This window comes from Lynx rufus, unplaced genomic scaffold, assembly GCF_022079265.1.
Source record: "Lynx rufus isolate CCGP_SWC_20201006 ecotype Redwood Valley unplaced genomic scaffold, mLynRuf1.p SCAF_2, whole genome shotgun sequence".
Taxonomy (NCBI): Eukaryota; Metazoa; Chordata; class Mammalia; order Carnivora; family Felidae; genus Lynx; species Lynx rufus.
Genome location: NW_025814834.1, coordinates 113,401,317 through 113,407,449, shown reverse-complemented (window position 1 = coordinate 113,407,449; position 6,133 = coordinate 113,401,317). Strand labels below are relative to the sequence as shown.

Below are 6,133 nucleotides of genomic sequence, written 5' to 3'. Positions count from 1 at the left end.
CTTTAGCCATACAATATGGAATTACCTGGTCAGCATAGTGAGTTAATCTGCTTGATAGATCCCCTTAGGAAGGCATCCTTGCCTGAAACAATGCATTCTTTGCTAACAATTTTCCTGTTCTGTCCTCTTTCCACCTTTAAAAACCTTTCCTTTTCTACAGCTCATTGGAGTTCCTTTCTATTTGCTAGGTAGGATGCTGCCCTATTCATGAATCCTCGAATAAAATCAATTTGATCTTTTAAAAAAAAAATTAACTCAGTTACATGTTTGCTATTTATCACAGAAAAGAAAACAAATCTTAAGCGCACAGCTTGATAAATGTTTACACAGTACTTACCTTTCAGGAGTAGAGTTGCCCAGGATTCCCTCAGGCCACTTTCCAGGAAGTGTCCCAACCCTGACCCTAGAGGCCCCACAGGGGCTTAAAAGCACCAGAAAAGTTTCTCAGTAAAGATAACTAACATTTCTTTTTCCCCTCCATTGCCTTCTTTGTTTTTAAATAAAATTTTTATTTTGAAATAATTTTAAATTTGCAGAGAAAAATTAGTATATTCAGTTTCCCATGATGCTTACATCTCACATAACCATGGCACAATTCTCAAAACTAAAAATCACTAGTAATTATTATTAAAGTCAAGACTTTATTTGGAATTTACCAATTTTTTCACTGTCAATTTTGCTGTTCCAGAATTCCATCTAGGATCCCTCACTGCACCTGACAGTTTCTCAGTCATTCCCTGTTTTCAATGACCTTCATAGTTTTGAGGCATACTGGTGAAGTATTTTGTGGAACATCCCTCAATAGGGATTTGCCTGATGTTTTTCTCATTCCACTGTCAGGTTTTTCCACTGTAAAGTTATTTTTCCCCCTTCTCACACTTTACTCTTTGGGAGGAAGTCATTATGCAGATTGAGGGGTGGGTGGGTGGAGATTAATAGCCCCTCATAATGGAGGATGATTAATTAGAATTCCTCTACAAAAAAAAAAAAACTTTTCTTCCCATTAATTTATTTAATCATTTATTTACAAAAGAAGGGCTTGTTTTACACTGTAAGTTATAATCCAATTATGTATAACTTATTTTGCTGCTCAAATTGTTCCAGATTTGGCCATGGAGAGCTCTTTCAGGTTGACTTCTGTATCTTATGACACGCCTCCACGGTTTATTTTTTGAGCATTCCTTACTTCTGGCGCTACATCAAGCTCCACACTCTAGGTTGTACTTTTCCTGCCCCACCTCTAGAGCCACTCATTTCTCTAAGGAGCCATGGCTCTTTTTATTGGAGGGTTATATTTAGATGCAAGATCAGGGTGCAAACAGTTCCTTTTCAGTTGAAAAGTAAGCCTCCCTCCACTCCAGCAGAACTGAGGATGTCCCAGCTCCCTCCCCTCCCTCTCCAGCTCTCCTTTCCCCTGCCCTCCCCTCGGCTCCCCTCCCCTCTCCTCCTCTCCCCTCCCCGCGAATACCGAGGCTCCGCCGTGGCCCCCAAGACCATTCCAGGCATGCCCCGCGCGGCCAGGCGCATGCGCCACGGCGGTGTGACGTTGGACGGCGGCCAGGACGCAGGCGTGGGGCATTTGCAGCCAGAGAGCTTCAGCGGCGTCCTTGCGCTCTGTCGCCCTGCTTCTGTGCTCCGCGGCGGCGGCCCGATAGTTCGCAGGTAAATGTCCCTGTCTGGTTCCGGCGACCCCGAGCCGGACCCACCCGCCTGCGCCCCTTCTTCTCCCCATCCCCTGGAGTTGGTCCCTTTGGAGCCTCTCTTGGGGCTCAGCCCTGTACTCCTCCGAGAAGACCCCCTCTCGGCTAGCGTCCCGCCCCTCTCCAGTGTCGGTCCTTGCAGAGCCTCTGCTAGAGTTGCCCCGCTCTGCGCGCCCTCCCCTTCCCTAGCGTCGGTCTCTGCTGAGCTTCCCCTTGAGCCGCCCAGCACCGCACTCTTCCGAGAGGACGCCCTCCCGGGCGTAGGTCCCAGCAGAGCCTCCTCTAGCGCCGCCCACTCGGCGCCCCTCAGAGTTGACCCCCGGCCCACATTCTTTTCTCCCGTTGCTCGTGTCGGCCCCACCAGAGCTTCTGCTAGAGCCGTCCATTTGCGCGCGCCCTCCTCTTCCACCGTGTCGGCCCCTCCAGAGCCTTCCCTAGAGCCGCCCACCCCGCGACCCTCTGAGCGGACACCGTCGGCTTCTACCAGGCTGGAGCCGCCCAACTCCGCGCCGCTCTGCAGGGACTGCCCTCGGCCCGCGCCCTTTCCCCTCCCTGGTGCTGGCCTCTCCAGAGCCTCCCCTAGAGTCTCCCAGCCCCGCCCGAGCTCTCCCGCAGCCGTTCCGCTTCCCGCAGTTTCTCCCGGCCGGCTCGCTGCCTTTCCGCTCCCCGCAGGTGCTCCCACCCGTCCCGCTGTCTTTCCTCCAGCTCGGGTGTCCTAGTGCCCGCTGTCTGGTCGAGGAGACTTGGGCTCTTTTCGTTCCCCTCCGGCACGGAGATCGCACCCTCTTTAAGGAATCCAGAACGGCATTGAAACTCTGCACTCGCGGGTGCGCTCGGCCCCCGCTTCGTTTCACCTACTCTTAGCTGTGCAGTCTTAGGGCCTTGGTTGTACTTTTTCCACATGTGATCCTTTCATTCATCCAGATCAGGAACTCTGAACCTCAGCGGGGGTTTATTTAGTGTTGACATAGAGTTTTTTGTTTTTATCTCAAATGTAGAGTAAATTACATAGAAGAGGCTTTGTAAATGAACGAATAGTAAGTTCCCGTTTTTTCAGGGCAGTGGAGGGAATGAGGTACGACTGTCACACTACCAAAAAATCTAGAGCACCGTGATTAATTCCCAACACCATTGACTCCAAGTCCCTGAGAATTTTTTTTTTTTTAAGTACCTCCTCTGATTAGGACGGGGTGGAGCCACTGCCAGAGGCAGTTCCCTTGTATTTATTTTTTTTTTAATTTTTTTTCAACGTTTATTTATTTTTGGGACAGAGACAGAGCATGAACAGGGGAGAGGCAGAGAGAGAGGGAGACACAGAATCGGAAACAGACTTCAGGCTCCGAGCCATCAGCCCAGAGCCTGACGCGGGGCTCGAACTCACGGACCGCGAGATCGTGACCTGGCTGAAGTCGGACGCTTAACCGACTGCGCCACCCAGGCGCCCCAGTTCCCTTGTATTTAAAGGGAGGAAAGGGTCTCCTGGTCTTTGAGGAAACCAGTGCCAGTGCAGGAAGTGAGTTGTCTGAAGTCACGAGGGGAATTAGGGCCGAGCTGGGACTGTTTAGCTGCCTGTTTACTTTGGCTCTCTTTATTTGTTGAACAAATCAATGACCAAAATATTTGCCTATATGTGCTTGTGCAGCCAGGTTATCTAAGGGCCAGCCTGTACATGGGAACGAGAATGTCTAGGGTTTCCTCTTCCTGGTAGTGATTTTTTTACTTGACTCCTCCTCTTCACCCCGCCCCCCCCCCCCCCCCCCAGCAGCATACTGATCTGATCTCTGAGGGCAGAAATGCAACATATGTTGGAGGATCATCCTGGCAGATGAGGTAGTGTTCAGTAAATGCTTTCTAAGGGAGGCTGCAGAAAATAACTCAGAATCTGACAAAGGTTCTTCACTAGCATATTTTTAATGATGTCAGTACATTTTATAAGTAAAATTCCTAATCTCAAGGATTGAATTTATGAAATGTGTGCATCAGTGGTATAGAAAGAACAGATACCACTCTTGTTGTGATAGTCCTATTATTCTTCTGGAAGATACTAGTTTTTCCTGACTCTCCCTAGAAGCTATGCTATGCTTCCCAGTTTGCCACCCTACAGGAATATTTGGTTTCTTTCTCCTTACCTCTGCCTTTTTTCTTTTTTCTAGATGTGTAAAGAAATTAAAAATGGTTAGTGTCTCTAACTACAAAAAACTGCAGATAGTAAAATAAACTATTAAACATGTTACAAAAAGTGGGCTGTCATGTTTTATTGGTTGTATATTTGCTTCTGAATTTGATCATGGGCACAGACAGTTGAACTTTCTTATCTGTCTAGTTTGTCCTTTGGTGAGTACTTGTATTAGGCTTGTTAAGTGGTTGCTACTGCCAATGGTTGTAGTGCCAACGCTACACTGACCTCTGAGTGATGATGGCTCACCCAATTCTTGTCCCCTGTATTTAGGGTACACTTGGGACTTCTTGTTGCCTTTACATTATTGTTATTTAAAAACTTTTTTGGGGGGGCAGCTGGATGGCTCAGTTGTTTAAACATCCGACTCTTGATTTCCATTCAGGTCATGATCTCGTGGTTTGTGAGTTCGAGCCTGGGCTCCACATTGACAGTGGGAGCCTGCTTGGGATTCTCTCTCTCTCCCCCCTACTTTCTTTGCCCCTCCTATGTTCTCTCTCTCTCTCATTCTCTTAAAATAAGTAAAATAAACCTAAGAAAAAATGGTTATAATTTAAAAGAAAAATAATTTTTTTCGGGGCACCTGGGTGTCTCAGTCAGTCATCCAACTCTTCATTTTGTCTGAGGTTATGACCTTATGGTTCATGAGATTGAGCCCTAAATCGGGCTCTGCGCTAACAGCATGGAGCCTGCTTGGGATTATGTCTCTCTGCCGCTACCCTGCTCATGCTCTGTTTTTCTCAAAATAAGTAAATATACATTAAAAAAAACTTTTTTTTTTTTTTTTAAGATTTTAAGTTGTCTCTACACCCAGCATGGGGCTCGAATTTACCACCCTGAGATCAAGAGTGGCACGCTCCACCTTATCCATCCAGGTGCCCCTAACATTATCATTTTTTTTTAAGGTTTATTTTTTTTTTTGAGAGAGAGAGAGAGAGAGAGAGAGAGAGAAAGAGAAAGACAAGAGTTCTAGCTGGGGAGGGTAGAGAGAGGGAGATAGGGAATCCTAAGCAGGCTCGGACCCATGAACCGCAAGATCATGACCTGAGCTGAAGTTGGACACTCTACTGACTGAGCCACCCAGGCCCTTCCCCTACACTATTATTTTTGAAGAACAGAGTTTTCCTCCCTTTGAAAAGGTAGGAACTTTTACAGTTAAGGTACAGAGAGGGCTAACTAGAGGAACCAGGATATTGTGAATGAGTCAGTTGTAGACACGCAACTCTAAATTGCATTTCTTAAAATAGTAACGTAATTATAGCAGTTCTCAGTTTTGGAGCACCTACAGGGCTCTTTGGGCATATTATCTCATTTAATTCTCACACTAACCCCCTATGAGATAACTAGTAGTGTCCTGTTGTACAGGTAAGAAGAAAAGTGAAGCTTGGGAGGTTTAGTATTGTGCTCAAAGTCATACCAGTTAGTAAAAGGCAGATCTCAGAACTGACAGATTCCAAAGGCAATGTTCTTTCTACCTCTTAAATTAATCTCTTTTGGATTCAGTGCTTTTAAAATGATTTCAGTTCACATTTAAAATAATTTGAATTGTTGAAGGGCACCTGCGTGGCTCCGTTGGTTAGGTGTCCAACTCTTGATTTTGGCTGAGGTCATGATCTCATGGTTTATGAGCTCAAGCCCTGCCTCAGGCTGATGGCTGACAGCATAGAGCCTGTGTGGGAATTCCCCCCTGCCCCCCACCTTTCCCCTGCTCATGCTTGCTTTTTCTCTCTCAAAAATAAATAAACTTAAAAAAAATATGAATTGTTGAATATGGTTTATGTTTAAAACTTCCTATAGGTTTTCTGGCATGTGTGTAATGTGGGTATTTTGCAGCTAGTTTGCTGGTGTTTTATTCTGTTGAGACCCAACAGCAGGACTTTTATCTGATGAGTTTTAGTTTATGCAGTAGATCTTGCTCCAGGATATAAATAGTGAAGCGTTGAAATAAGTTATGAAGTGATGTGGACTTCAGCAAAGTAAGGCAAAAAAATATTCCTGTTCCTTTAAAGATGGATTTGGTTCTGTATTCAGGGAAGTTTTTTGTTTGTCTACAAGATTTTTGTTTTTACTTCTAGTGTATATATGTTCAAATTTTGACCTTCAAGAGCATCTTAATTTATTAAGTCTTCTAAGCCATTTGAGAAGCCACCTAATGTGTTTCTGTCTTCTGGAATGTTTTGGGCAAATTTTATTCATGTGCTAGTGAGGAAGTAATAGTGATAATAGTAATTGCTGCGTGAGCAGCTACCAATTCTTG

The 6,133-nt window shown here is 45.6% G+C and overlaps 1 protein-coding gene across 2 annotated transcripts in view; it reads left to right on the top strand.

Moving 5' to 3' along the window:
• Positions 1 to 1,579: 1,579 nt before the first annotated feature.
• The window catches only part of PLEKHB2 (pleckstrin homology domain containing B2), a 44,978-nt gene continuing 40,424 nt past the window's right edge, over positions 1,580 to 6,133 (top strand). For both annotated transcript variants that reach the window (XM_047084367.1, XM_047084366.1), the window contains exon 1: positions 1,580 to 1,662. The gene's annotated coding sequence lies outside the window, so the exon portion shown is untranslated. The remainder of the gene's footprint in view (positions 1,663 to 6,133) is intronic.